This window comes from Dendrobates tinctorius, unplaced genomic scaffold (assembly GCF_039654945.1).
Source record: "Dendrobates tinctorius isolate UK_male_01 unplaced genomic scaffold, ASM3965494v1 ptg000059l, whole genome shotgun sequence".
Classification (NCBI taxonomy): domain Eukaryota; kingdom Metazoa; phylum Chordata; class Amphibia; order Anura; family Dendrobatidae; genus Dendrobates; species Dendrobates tinctorius.
This window is the reverse complement of record NW_027361727.1, coordinates 11601256-11616346: the sequence shown is the minus strand read 5'-3', so window position 1 is coordinate 11616346 and position 15091 is coordinate 11601256. Positions and strand designations below refer to the sequence as shown.

Here is a 15091-nt window from a genome sequence, read left to right as displayed (position 1 = left end):
TTTTTTTTATTTTTTTTTTACTTTATTACATAGTCCCAGGTGGGACATCACTGTCCTGTGACAGATCGCTGATCTGTCACATCACAGATCACTGTGACAGATCAGCAATCTGTCACAGGCATTGAAGAAGACTTCCTCTTGCCTGCGCTTTGCAGGCACTGAGGAAGCCAGCTTCCTGCAGGCCCCCGTCGCCATCTTGGATTCGGGGGCCTGGAGGAAAGGAGCCCCCCGCAGCAGCGCTGCACATTGCGCTGCCGTGGGGGGCTCAGGGAAGCACGGAGGGAGCCCCCTCCCTGCTGATGCTTCCCTTTAACTCCCGGTACACCGCGATCGTGTTTGATCGCGGTGTGCAAGGAGTTAACGTGTCGGGGGCGGTCCGTGACCGCCCCTGACACATTGTGCCGGGTGTCAGCTGTGATAATCAGCTAACACCCGGCCGCGATCAGCGGCGCTCAACATGTGGGCGCCGCTGATCGCGGTAGACGTACTATCCTGTCCATGGGCATAGGGGCCCGGGTCCCATGGACGGGATAGTACGTCTCATGTCAGGAAGGGGATAAATAAAAAAGAACCTAGACATGTTTGGGGTTTATAAACTTGTAATGACCTGGAAAATCATAATGGCAGGGCAGTTTTAGCATATAGTGAACATGTACACGGTATGTTAAAACCAATGGCGACATTCAAAAGTACAACTTGTCCTGCAAAAAAGCCCTACTTCCGGGCCATAGAACGTAATGGCGTATGCCAGCGCATGCACAATAATGATTTTATGCTTTGCCCACAGTTGGGCAAAGCATACTGCGCAGGTGCGGGAGGACATTTGAATGCGCACGTGCGCTGAATCTACGTGAACGCAGGAATTACACCAAATGAATGCGTAGCGCAAACCAGAGGGGGAGATAGGAACAATAAGCTCCGCCCATCGGACCGCACCGAGGAGATGTACATACACCGCGGGAGGAATATAAAAGGTATTTACTGATCAAAGGTGGGGAGTCAAGGGGTATTAAAAAGTACTGGTATAATGCATAGTTCACACTGAATCCAATCATATTTTTCCTTGATATGCGAAAAAGTGGCGACAGATTCCCTTTAAAATGGATGCGATCATGCTACAGTGCAGGCGCCTGCCTATGGAATGAGAATTTTTTTTGCTTCAAAACATTATATTCAGTATGTAAACAAGGGGGCAGGTCAGTGAGGGATCGGTGACCTGTCAGAAGCCATACTGGTGAATAGACCTAATCAGAGCACCACATGAAGACCCCCTACAGGCCGCCCCGGAGCACGAGGATATCATTAACTCAAAACTGAGAATAAAGATTACACAACAACCACAAGACGGATTTCATCAACCAAGGTATCATTTTAATCAGTATAACGGCGCCAACCTGACACTGTCTGTACTGAGCACAACCTGCTGACAGGTTCCCATTAAAAGGTGAGCCTTTTTGGCCAGCGCATGGCCAATTTTCTTCTGTCATACTTCCCTTATAAGAGCCTTTTTCTCACCCTTTTTGTCGGGGCATATGCCTTTGATGCATTTTTTCTATATTGAAAGATAAATAAGTCTCAGTCATGGAAAACCCTTTTATCAAAGGGGTATTCTTAAAAGATATGTATACAAATGAACTCTTGATAACCTATGTGTGGGATAGGCCATCAATATGTCTGACACCCAGCACCTTTCACTAATCAGATGACAACTACTCTGACAGCAGATGGGACTAAATGAGGTCTGGGGCAAAACATGACAACTCTTAATAGTGCTTAGTTCTGTCCACAGCAGCTTTCAGCTGACTGTGGGAGTACCAGGTGACAATCCCCCGCCAATCCCATATTGATGACCTATTCTACAAATAGATTATTACAGTTGTGGCCAAAAGTATTGACACCCCTGCAATTCTGTCAGATAATACTCAGTTTCTTCCTAAAAATGATTGCAAACACAAATTCTTTGGTATTATTATCTTCATTTAATTTGTCTTAAATGAATAACTACAAATTCCCCTGAATACGTGATTTCTTCTGGTCGTTGAGGACTTGTGGATCTGCAGCAGCCGCCAGACTATATGCTTTCTCTCATCCTAATTAGGTGAGCAAATTTCTTAGTGTAAGCTCTCTCTGTAACACGGATAAGACCCTATTGCGCTTTTGTGTCTCCTTTTCTCTGCACAGGTGTTCTATGGGATTCAGGTCTGGATTCATTGCTGGCCACCTTAGAAGTCTCCAGTGCTTTCTCTCAAACCATTTTCTAGTGCTTTTTGAAGTGTGTTTTGGGTCATTGTCCTGCTGGAAGACCCATGACCTCTGAGGGAGACCCAGCTTTCTCACACTGGGCCCTACATTATGCTGCAAAATTTGTTGGTAGTCTTCAGACTTCATATTGCCATGCACACGGTCAAGCAGTCCAGTGCCAGAGGCAGCAAAGCAACCCCAAAACATCAGGGAACCTCCGCCATGTTTGACTGTAGGGACCGTGTTTTTTTCTTTGAATGCCTCTTTTTTTTTTCTCCTGTAAACTCTATGTTGATGCCTTTGCCCAAAAAGCTCTACTTTTGTCTCATCTGACCAGAGAACATTCTTCCAAAACGTTTTAGGCTTTTTCAGGTAAGTTTTGGCAAACTCCAGCCTGGCTTTTTTATGTCTCGGGGTAAGAAGTGGGGTCTCCGTGAGTCTCCTACCATACAGTCCCTTTTCATTCAGACGCCGACGGATAGTACGGGTTGACATTGTTGTACCCTCGGACTGCAGGACAGCTTGAACTTGTTTGGATGTTAGTCGAGGTTCTTTATCCAACATCCGCACAATCTTGCGTTGAAATCTCTGGTCAATTTTTCTTTCCCGTCCACATCTAGGGAGGTTAGCCACAGTGCCATGGGCTTTAAACTTCTTGATGACACTGCGCACGGTAGACACAGGAACAGTCAGGTCTTTGGAGATGGACTTGTAGCCTTGAGATTGCTCATGCTTCCTCACAATTTGGTTTCTCAAGTCCTCAGACAGTTCTTTGGTCTCCTTTCTTTTCTCCATGCTCAATGTGGTACACACAAGGACACAGGACAGAGGTTGAGTCAACTTTAATCCATGTCAACTGGCTGCAAGTGTGATTTAGTTATTGCCAACACCTGTTAGGTGCCACAGGTAAGTTACAGGTGCTGTTAATTACACAAATTAGAGAAGCATCACATGATTTTTTTGAACAGTGCCAATACTTTGTCCACCCTCTTTTTTATGTTTGGTGTGGAATTATATCCAATTTGGCTTTAGGACAATTCTTTTTGTGTTTTTTCATTTAAGACAAATTAAATGAAGATAATAATACCAAAGAATTTGTGTTTGCAATAATTTTCAGGAAGAAACTGAGAATTATCAGACAGAATTGCAGGGGTGTCAATACTTTTTGCCACAACTGTAATAGTTCATTCGTGGACAACCCTTTAAAAAGAGAAACCTGCATTCAGATTTTTACATCTGGAGCTAGTGGTATAGATTCATAGGCACTTATTCGATAAAAATTATACTTTTTTTTTTCTTCTTCATAAGATGTGCCAGTCATGATAAATTAAGCACAAAAGACATATGCAAATCAGTCTGCACTGGGGAGTACGGGATGGGGAGGGGTGTCAGCACTTGGAGGAGTGCTCTACTCCTGGTGCTTTGTAATCACACGCAGCTGTGCAGTGAGAGCAGAGCTTTCTGTCATTACATGCCTCACACAGGAGAAGCTTGATCTAGGCTACTGTAAAGGGTGTGTTACTTTTCCCCCTGTGTGTTGCAGCCTGCTTTTGATTGATCAACCTCATGCAGGGTTAGTACACGCCCCAATAGACAAATCGCAGGTAACGCACCCCCCTAATATTTAAATCTAGATTTTACAAGTGAATATCTCTGCAATAGTGAGAAAAAATTAACAAATAAAAACTACATTTTAAGCTGTAGCCGCCATTCCATGGCATGGCCAGTGTAACATGGTCAAACTGGTGAAAGGTCTTCTTTAAACACATATATTATATGGAAAAAAAAGCTTTTCAATTGTTGGCATTGTCATAATTGCAGTGACCTGGAGAATCATGTTACCAGGTCATTTTTCTCGCACATTGAACATTGTAGAGAAGAAAAAAAAGAAAAAAGAACAATGAGGGAAATGTATAATATTTTTTTGTTCACCATTTCACCTCACTTAGAAATTTTTTCCCCATTTTCAGTAGATAGTATATGAAAAAATTAACAGTGTCATTCAAAGCTACAACTCGGTCCCACAGTAAAGAAGCCCTCATTAGGCTATGTCTATGGAAAAATGAAAAAGGTTATGGCTCTTGGAAGCAGGGGAAAACAATAAAAATCCAAAAATGAAAAATTTCCAAGAGGGAAGGATTTAAAGGCAACTGTTCACCTCGGAAACCTCTTTATCTTTGTTTTCATAAATAAAAATGTTATTCTACACTTAACTCCATCCTCCCTCATTTATGCAGAACACATTGCTGCACATTAAAAAAACAACATCTACCAAATCAGGCAAGTCTTTACTCCACAACCCCTACATATAACAGGCCAATGCCCTTCCCCAAAAACCTTCCTCCCCTCCACTGAAGGAGAGCTTAGTAATTTCTCTCTACATTGCACCTCACCACTTGTGCACTGGATTCGATCCCATCCCACCTCCTCCTCCTCAACCCCACAGCCATGCTCATCCCAGCCCTAACCCATCTCTTCAACCTATCGCTAACCTCTGTTGTCTTCCCTTCTGCTTTCAAACGTGCCGCAATCACACCTATACTGAAGAAGCCATCTCTCGAGCTGACCTCTGCGTCCAGCTATTGTCCCATATCGCTGCACCCGTACACCTCCAAACTCCTATAACAGCCTGTCCATGCTGAACTTTCCTCCCATGTCACTCCCTCTTTGACAGCCTATAATCCGCTTTTGTTGCCACCACTCCACCAAACCTGTCGTGACCAAAATTACTAACGAATTACCGCCAAAGCTAACAGACCGTTCTCTATGTGTATACTCCTCTGTCTAGACCTGTCCTCTGTCTTTGACACAGTCGACCATTCTCTCCTACTTCAGATCTTTTGTTCCCATTGGTGTCAAAGACTTTGCCTTCTCCTGGACCTCCTCACACCTTAATAACCACACATTTAGTGTCTCCTATTCTCATACTACCTCTTCATCCAGCCATCTCTCTGTTGGTGTCCCTCAAGGCTCTGTCTTGGGACACCTACTTTTCTCCATTTATACATTTGACCTGGGACCAGTCCATGGCCTCCAGTATCGCCTATACGGTTAGGATACTCAGATTTATCTGTCTGCTGGCCAGAATCCCAGTGTTTCTATGAGCCATATCCTACTTCTCATCACCCTTCGTAAAACTTAATGTGGACAAAACCAAACTCATCATCTTTCCTCCATCTCACCAAACCCCCCTACCTGATCTATCACAATGAATGACGCCAAGCTATCCGCAGTACTGAAAATTAGCTGCTTCAGAGTAGCCCTTAACTCTGCTTTGTCCTTCAAACTGCAGATACAAGCTCTCTCCACCTCCTGCTGCCTCTAACTCAAAAATATTTCCAGAATCCGTCCTTTCCTCAGCTCTCAATCTGTTAAAATATTATGCCATGCCCTCATCTCCCGCCTCGACTACTGCAACATCCTCCTTTGTGGTCTACCTGCTTATAATCTTGCACCTCTCCAGTCTGTCCTTAACTCAGCTGCCCAACCAAGCCAACTCTCCTGTCACTACTCCTTCACAGATTCCTTCATTGGCTCCCAAATCCCCAATATATCTAGTTCAAACTACAAACATTAACATACAAGGCCGCCCATAATCCATCTCCTCCATATATCTTCAAACTAATCTCCCGATATCTTCCCACATGTATTCTCCGGTCCTCCCAAGTTCTTCTCTCCTTCACACTCATACGTTCTACACCTGATTGCCTCCAAGACTTCTCTTGAGCGTCCCAGGTGGGAACCAAACATGAAACAAAAAACCCTCAATTTATCTAAAAGTCAAAATACCACAATTATTTCTTAAAAAAAAATGAGTTGGTACAGGGTCTTGAATTGATGCTCCCGTGGAAATCATCCACTGGGATAGAACACCATAATTAACATATTCATTTGAAAATAATAAACCAATAATATACTTAAGAAGCGTTTAGAGGATAGAATGTGCGTTACTCTGCTTATATCCCTTCTTAACAGCGGAGGTTGGCACCCTGGGTAACGAATTGGAGCCTCCACTCCACATCGGCTGACCCTCCCTGGCCCTTACCAGGACTCCTTAACAAAGTCACCACCAAACATCTAAATAAAGTGCTATAGAGCAAAAAAACTTGTTTGTCTAGTCCTTGGTGCCTAGTATATACAGAGCTGTGCGGACAATAAGGCTCAATATTTGAGGAATTATGCTGATCATACTGTGGCAGGGCTAAGGGTCGTGTAATCGATGGGAGATATGTGTCTCATAAATGGCTTATCTCCATAATGTAAGGCAGAAGTAAAGCATAACAGATATTGTTATTGTTTTTGTTTGAAGGACCTGTGGTGAGGTCACAGTCAGGTGACCAGTCAGCTGCTGGGAACGTGGGTGTGGCTACAGCCTTATAATGTGGCCTGCTCCTGAACCAAGGAGTTGTGTGTGGGGAGGACTAAGCCTCCCATGTGTGCTGAGACTCCTGCTCTGAGTCTACAACTATGGACATTGTGTTATTTTGCCTGAGCTAAATGGCTATTTGTTTGCTGTTACGTTGCCTTGTACGTTTATGCCGTGAATAAACTGCAAGCACTGTGGAAGAACCTGTCTCACATTTGTCTCCCGCTGCACCTAAGCGAGCCACATCCCCACAATTGGTGGTACACGTGCGGGCAGCGGTCCCAGCAGAGACTTGAGACAGTTGCTGCATGTCCTGGGTGAAGTTTGCAGCGGGGCAACAAGCATTGCCGGGAATCATGGAGGACCTCATGAAACACCTGGTCCAGTCCCAGGCACTGCAGCAGGAAACCAACAAGCTGCTGTTACAGCAGATCCAGCAAAGCCAGCAGGAGCAGCGGCAGCAGTTCCAGCAAAGCCAGCAGGAACAACGGCAGCAGATGCAGCTTCTGGCAACCGCCATCCAGGAGGGCAGGACGAGCGCCCCAACCCCAGGTCGGGCTGATGCCACCGACGTCGAGAAGGCGGTAAGACGCGCATTACAAAAAATGACCCCTGAGGATGATGTGGAGGCCTTCCTGACGGTGTTTGAGAGGGTGGCTGAGAGGGAAAAACTTCAGCCAGAGCGGTGGGCGGAGGTACTGGCCCCTTACCTAACGGGGGAGCCCCAGAAGGCGTACTTTGACCTGACAGTACAAGATGCCAGAGAGTATCCCAAATTAAAAGCGGAAATTCTCGCCCGCTTGGGGGTAACAATGACTACCAGGGCACAGAGAGTGCATCGTTGGGCCTATCACCGGGACAAACCCCCGCGCTCCCAAATGTTTGACCTGTTGCACCTGGTCCAGAAATGGCTGCAGCCAGAGTCGGCTTCCCCTGCACAGATGGTAGAGCGAGTTGTGATGGATCGGTTTGTGCATTCTCTGCCGAGACCTCTACAGACTTGGGTTGCCCAGGGTGATCCCCAAAATGCTGATGAACTGGTTGGGCTGGTCGAGAGATACCAGGGGATGGAAGGTTCCTTGGGGAAGCAGCCCATTCCATATTGGGGGTCCCAGCAGGGGGCGGAGTCACAAAAAGGGGTGGTGCGTCCAAGGTCAAAAGGGGCGGGGGAGGCGGTGCCCAAGGTCCCCTCGGGTGTTATTTGCTGGAAGTGTCATGGGCCAGGACATATAGCGGCCCGTTGTCCCCAGACCACCGAGCAGATGGACTGCAGCATGGGACGCCGTAGTTCATACTACGCATATCCAGCTTGCAGTGTGAACTCGCTACCTAACAAGGGGCCACAAGCGTGTCCCGTGAAGGTGAACGGTCGAGCAGTAATGGCGCTTCTGGACTCCGGGAGCTTGGTGACCCTTGTGAGGGCCAGTTTTCCTCTAAACATACTCCCGGGTAAAAAGATTGGTGTTCGGTGCATACATGGCGATGCAAAGGACTACCCTATGGCTAGGGTGAAGATTGAAACGGCGCATGGCACCGAGTCGCATGAAGTTGGCGTTGTTCGAGACTTGTTGCATCCCATAATTATTGGCCGGGATTTCTGTCTGTTTTGGGATCTGTGGGGGATGGGTTCTGAGTGTGCTAGCAAGAGCAGGGAACCAATCCACCCCACTGAGGTATCGCCACCACCAGAGGCAGACGAGTTCCCTTTGTGTGTCCTTGTTGGGGATGAAGAGGAAGGGTCCCCTGTACCTGACATCCCGGAGTTAGGGGTGGCCGGGGAGAATTTTGGGACTGCCCAACATAGGGACCCCACACTAAGGGAAGCCTTTAACAATGTCACCGTCATTAATGGGGTTGCACAAGAGCCGGGAGCAGACACAAGGTTTCCCCATTTTATGTTGAGTGGGGAATTGTTGTACCGGGTCACGAAAATAAGGGAGGAGGTGGCAGAGCAGTTAATAGTACCAGGCCCCTATAGACGAAAAGTGTTGGACATGGCCCATTCACACATCTTGGGGGGACACCTGGGGGTGGAAAAAACCCAGGAACGGATTGTACAGAGGTTCTATTGGCCTGGGTGTCACCGGGAAATAGTAAACTATTGCAGGTCCTGCCCGACATGTCAGTTAACTGCCCCCACCTCTCATTTTCGGAACCCTCTTGTGCCACTGCCCATTATTGAGGTGCCATTTGAGAGAATTGCCATGGACTTGGTCGGTCCCTTAGTTAAATCAGCTCGGGGCCATCAGTATATATTAGTCATCCTGGACTATGCCACACGCTATCCTGAGGCCATTCCCCTGAGAAACTCCTCTGCGAAGAGTATAGCCCGTGAGCTGGTCCATGTGTTTTCCCGGACGGGTTTGCCGAAGGAGATCCTGACCGACCAGGGGACACCTTTTATGAGCAAGGTGATGAGAGAATTGTGCAGAGTCTTGCAAATTTCCCAGCTGAGGACTTCAGTGTACCATCCACAGTCAGATGGCCTTGTTGAGAGGTTTAACAAGACCCTGAAGAGCATGCTGAGAAAAGTCATAGAGGAAGATGGTAGAGACTGGGATTGTCTCTTACCGTATTTACTGTTTTCTATCCGTGAAGTTCCCCAGGCCTCCACGGGGTTCTCCCCCTTCGAGCTTCTGTACGGCCGGCATCCGCGAGGTCTCCTAGATATAGCCAAGGAAACCTGGGAAGCCGAAGTCACGCCCCACAGAAGCGTCATTGAGCATGTGGCACTGATGCAGCAGAGGGTTGCAAAGGTGATGCCCATTGTTAAAGAACATCTCCGCCAGGCACAAGAGGCTCAGGCCAGGGTCTACAACCGGTCAGCCAGAGTGAGGCAGTTCAATCCGGGAGACCGAGTTCTCGTGCTAATCCCGACGGTGGAAAGTAAGTTCTTGGCCAAGTGACAAGGGCCATATGAGGTGGTGGAGAAACTGGGAGACGTAAACTACAAGATCCACCAACCCGGAAGACGGAAGCCATACCAGGTTTACCATGTTAACCTTATCAAGCCGTGGCAAGATAGAGAGCCAGCGGTAACTCCGTGCTTGCTGGGCAACCTAGAAGGGGAGGTTGGAGCCGTTACCATAGCGGAGACTCTATCGAAGGCCCAGAAGCAGCAGTGCCGGGAGTTACTCCAGAAAAACCGGGACCTGTTCTCAGAGTTGCCGGGGTGCACGAAGGTGGTGGAGCACGAAATTCTGACCGAGCCACATGTGCGGGTGAACGTGAAACCATATCGTATTCCTGAGGCCCGGCGAGAGGTAATCTCCAAGGAGGTGCAGCGTATGTTGAAGCTCGGGGTCATTGAGGAATCCAAGAGCGGCTGGTCGAGCCCGATTGTCCTGGTCCCAAAACCTGATGGTGAATGGAGGTTCTGCAACGATTACCGGAAGCTGAATGAGGTCTCCAAGTTCGACGCTTATCCCATGCCACGCGTTGATGAGCTCATCGAGAGACTTGGACCTGCCAGGTACATAACCACTTTGGATCTGACCAAGGGATATTGGCAGATCCCCATGGCACAGGAAGCCAAGGAGAAGACGGCATTCTCCACACCAGACGGGTGCTTCCAGTATGTCCGGATGCCGTTTGGCCTACAGGGAGCTCCAGCAACCTTCCAGAGGGCGATGGATAGAATCCTTGCACCTCATAAGCTATACGCTGCTGCATACCTGGATGATATCGTCATCTTTACCCCGGACTGGGAGACTCACCTGGAAAAGGTCCAAGCAGTGTTTGACGCTCTAAGAGAGGCAGGGTTTACAATAAACCCGAAGAAGTGTGCCTTGGGGAGAGAAGAAGCCAAGTACCTCGGATATGTAGTGGGGCGTGGCGAGATCAAACCCCAAATCAATAAAGTGGAGGCAATTCAAACATGGCCGAGACCTCTGTCAAAGAAGCAAGTTAAAGCCTTCCTGGGGATTGTGGGATATTACAGGAGGTTTATCCCAAACTTCGCCACAATGGCTGCACCTCTAACTGATCTGCTTAAAGGGACAAAGTCAGTGATGGTCAGCTGGTCCGAAGAAGCAGAGTCAGCCTTCCAAGAAATGAAGGGAGCGCTTTGTAAGCAACCCGTTTTGGTGGCCCCAGACTTTAAACGTGAATTTGTCCTCCAGACAGATGCCTCAGATGTCGGGGTAGGAGCTGTCCTTTCCCAAGAGATACGTGGGGAGGAGCATCCTGTTCTCTACTTGAGTAGGAAGTTGACTTCTTGTGAGAGAAATTACTCAGTTGTAGAGAAGGAGTGTTTGGCCATAAAATGGGCAGTGGACACATTATGGTACTACCTGGTGGGACGGAAGTTTAGGTTAATATCCGACCATGCCCCACTCAGGTGGATGAGGGAAACCAAGGGCAAGAATGCTAGGGTCACCCGCTGGTTCTTAGCCCTACAAGACTTCAGCTTCCATGTAGAGCATAGGGCCGGGAAGCTACATGGGAATGCCGATGCCCTCTCCAGAATCCCTTGCCTGGTAGGTGAAAGTGCCAAGCCCCACGGCTTTAGGCAGAGGGGGGAGGTATGTGGCAGGGCTAAGGGTCGTGTAATCGATGGGAGATATGTGTCTCATAAATGGCTTATCTCCATAATGTAAGGCAGAAGTAAAGCATAACAGATATTGTTATTGTTTTTGTTTGAAGGACCTGTGGTGAGGTCACAGTCAGGTGACCAGTCAGCTGCTGGGAACGTGGGTGTGGCTACAGCCTTATAATGTGGCCTGCTCCTGAACCAAGGAGTTGTGTGTGGGGAGGACTAAACCTCCCATGTGTGCTGAGACTCCTGCTCTGAGTCTACAACTATGGACATTGTGTTATTTTGCCTGAGCTAAATGGCTATTTGTTTGCTGTTACGTTGCCTTGTACGTTTATGCCGTGAATAAACTGCAAGCACTGTGGAAGAACCTGTCTCACATTTGTCTCCCGCTGCACCTAAGCGAGCCACATCCCCACAATACACACACAACTTTCATAAGCTTTTATAACAGAGCAGTAGTATTGTTGATTTAGATATATCCTCCTTCCACCTTTACGTTAACACTCATGTCATAGTGTGATAAACAGAGGGGTAGTTAGGTTCTTATCCCCAAATAGCAGGAAATAAATAATATATTTAGGCTAATCCCTCAAAGGAGGGAGAGGTTTCTAGTCAACAGTGCAAAGGCAAAGACAATGATCAGTCAGTCATCAGACATTCATATATGAATAACCCCCCTGACGAAGGCAGATGCCGAAACGCGCGTCGGGGCTGGGCGCATCCTGGGGACCTTCTACACACAGGTATAAGGTAAAAATTGGGGGGGCTATTCAGCGGACTTACTAAAGTTTACCCTCTCTCATGGACACATACATCTTACTATTTGCTTTAATCTTGGCTATTGCTCCACTTTAGCCCCCTCCTTGGATTGACTTTCTGCATTTGCACTTTATATCCATCTACCTCATGCCTGTATATTTTTGCACACCAGCATTTTATTTTTGTGGCATATTGTTTGTTTTATTGATGGTGCTATACGTTAAGAATTACAATTATATTATGTCATCATTTTTCACTGGCCACATTATATTTATGTGCAATACATATGCGCAATTGTTGTCCCCTGCGTTGCCCCCCGTTTCTTTGGTATTTTGTTCCCACCCCTCCTTATGGTTTATGTATTTCACAATAAACATCTTCTTAATTCGAACATTGGACAGTTCTTCGGGGTCTTTTTCGTTGTTAAAGGGAACCTGTCACCCCCCCAGGTATTTTTAAGTAAAAGAGCCACCTTGTGCAGCACTAATGCTGCATTCTGTCAAGGTGGGTCTTTTATTTGGTGTCCCTTCCACCGCAGAAATAAGCGGGTTTTAAAATTTGTCAGCCATACCTGTAGTTTGTCCGGTGGGCAGGTCTTTCCCCCTCGGACACAGATGCCTCACCTCCATCAGTCATTTCTTCCTTCAGTCTTTGCTCCGCCTCCTCAGCGCTCATTTCAAATCCTGGTGCCTGCACTGTACTATATTTTCTTGGGCATGCGCAGTTAGCACTGTCCGTGCTCTGACATCACATCATGTCCTTCCTATCGCGCCTGCGTGGACGCACGGCCAGAGATCCCGCCCCGCAGTCTCTTCTGATTTATTCACACTGCGGGGCTGGGAATCTTGCGCATGCGCAGTAGTTCTCTGCGGCTCTCCCTCAAATCCCTCCGCCTATTTCCTACTGTGCAGCGTCATAGGAATTAGTGATGAGCTGACGATTCCTATGATGCTGCACAGTAGGAAAGAGGCGGAGGGATTTGAGGGAGAGCCGCAGAGAACTACTGCGCATACGCAAGATTCCCAGCCCCGCAGTGTGAATAAATGAGAAGAGACTGCAGGGCGGGATCTCTGGCTGCGCGTCCGCGCAGGCGCAATAGGAAGGACATGATGTGATGTCAGAGCACGGACAGCGCTAACTGCACATGCCCAAGAAAATATAGTACAGCACAGGCGCCAGGATTTGAAATGAACGCTGAGGAGACGGAGCAAAGACTGAAGGAAGAAATGACTGATGGATGTGAGGTGTCTGTGTCCGAGGGGGAAAGATCTGCCCCCCCGGACAAACTTCAGGTATGTCTGACAAATTTTAAAACCGCTTATTTCTGCGGTGGAAGGGACACCAAATAAAAGAGCCACCTGGACAGACTGCAGCATTAGCGCTGCACAAGGTGGCTCTTTTACTTAAAAACGCCTGGGGGGGTGACAGGTTCCCTTTAATCATTCATATATGAAAATACATAGTCCTAAATGGTACAGTAGCACCATATTCCCCAAAGCACCATGGATCCTTTAAAAGGCACCGGTACATCAAACAATAAGTTCACACTTACCTCCGCTACCCCACCACCCCGTCCCCCAATCTTCTAGAATTCTGTGCCACCACACGTCTGATTTCCAAATATTGGAGACACTTTCAGACAACTTGAAAATGCATCAAGAAAGCTTACAGCCGGCGATAACTAATAATAATCGGCAGGTTACAATGCAGATTGGCTGCCTTACTTTAACTGCAGCTACTGGGAGAAAATGAACTTCATTCCTCCTGGCAGCCGCCAGCTTTCAGTTATATGGACGCCGATTACAGTCACTGTTGACTCTACAGGTAGTGCTGGCTGTAATCATTCCCTGCCAGGCTGATGGACAGCCGTCTGTGCAGCATGACGTTAGAGACAGCGGACAGACAATCACTGCCATAGTGCAGGAAGGCGAGTGAGGTTATAAGGATCAAATAAGGGGAAGTTCACACTAGGCTTTTTTTAATGCAACTTTTCAGCTATGTTTTACATTACCAGCTATGACTGAAATTTCAGAAGTCTCATGCACACAGCTTTTCTTTTTTTTTTTGCCATCGGTATTTTCTGCTTTGTATGTTTTTTGTTTGCACAATGGACACGTCACGTCTTTCATGGTGGTGAAAAAAAAAAAAAAAACGCTAAACATCGGCAACAAAAATGCAGGTATGGGATTTTGGTGCGTTTTTTTGTGTCAAAACCTGATTCTGTAGAATGGGCCTTTTTATTGAAAAAAAAACAAAACTATCAGTATGCACAAGAGACAAATCTAACATACCAAGAAAAAAACACGTGCAGCAAAAACCAGACAAAACCTGCTATTTTTTCCCCCTGCGGCTTCTACTCTAGTGTGAACTTACCCTCCTTACATCTCCTCACTCCTTTGATCCCTGGCCCTTACTCTCAGCCCGGATTTGTGGCCTTAATGTTACCAGGGGGGGAACCTGTCCACGTGTGAGTGCAGCGCGATCCGTGTGGTCATGTGCCCCTTACCGCACACGGGCAGAACCCTCCCGGCCCAGGAGGAGGTTCCTGGGGATGCGGCGCGCACTGGACTGATGGTGGTGAGGCGCGGAGGAAAGATTTTTTTTTAAATAATTAACACTTTGATGGCCTTTACTATCACTAAAGATGACAGCAAGCAGTACCCATCAACCCTCTGAGCCCCCTGTAACCTGCCACATCCGGGGCCCCCACATCCTCCACCTACGTCATCACCTTTCAAATTTTGGCGCTCAAACTGCGTCTCCTCCCCTCCCCTTCCTCGGAGCAGTCATGTAGTCTCCTATTCCGCGAGCGCTCCCAAAACTACAACTCCCAGAAGCCCTCATGGCCACGCCTCGGAGGGCGCATGCTCAGTAGCCGATTATTCCGCCATTTTGTGAAGCAGGGCTTTTCGGAGAGATTAAACGGTGAGCTGGTTATCGCCTTGGCGCCTCCGTTCCCGGCCGTCCGCCGGTTTGACGAGTGTGGATCATCCAAATCTGGCCGAAAAGCAGAAAAAAACAGAGAAAAAGCCGCTCTAGGGAGGTAAGGAGAGGGGGAGACGCGGTTTTGCAGGATCTTTCTCCGGCCTCTAGGTGTCACGATGGGGCTCCGGTTCGGGCGGCTGATGGGGTGTTTGTCTCCCTCTATCGTTGTCTGTCTTTTGGTAGGATGTGTGCAGCCCGGGCCC

The 15091-nt window shown here is 47.7% G+C and overlaps 1 protein-coding gene and 1 long non-coding RNA gene across 3 annotated transcripts in view; one reads left to right on the top strand and one right to left on the bottom strand.

Annotated features, from left to right (window-relative positions):
• LOC141092345 (uncharacterized) overlaps positions 1-15091 on the bottom strand; it is a 96861-nt gene that overhangs the window by 80995 nt on the left and 775 nt on the right. The window lies entirely within an intron of this gene.
• Positions 14778-15091, top strand: part of CTCF (CCCTC-binding factor) — a 63192-nt gene continuing 62878 nt past the window's right edge. Inside the window, exon 1 of the mRNA XM_073578412.1 lies at positions 14778-14946. The gene's annotated coding sequence lies outside the window, so the exon portion shown is untranslated. The remainder of the gene's footprint in view (positions 14947-15091) is intronic.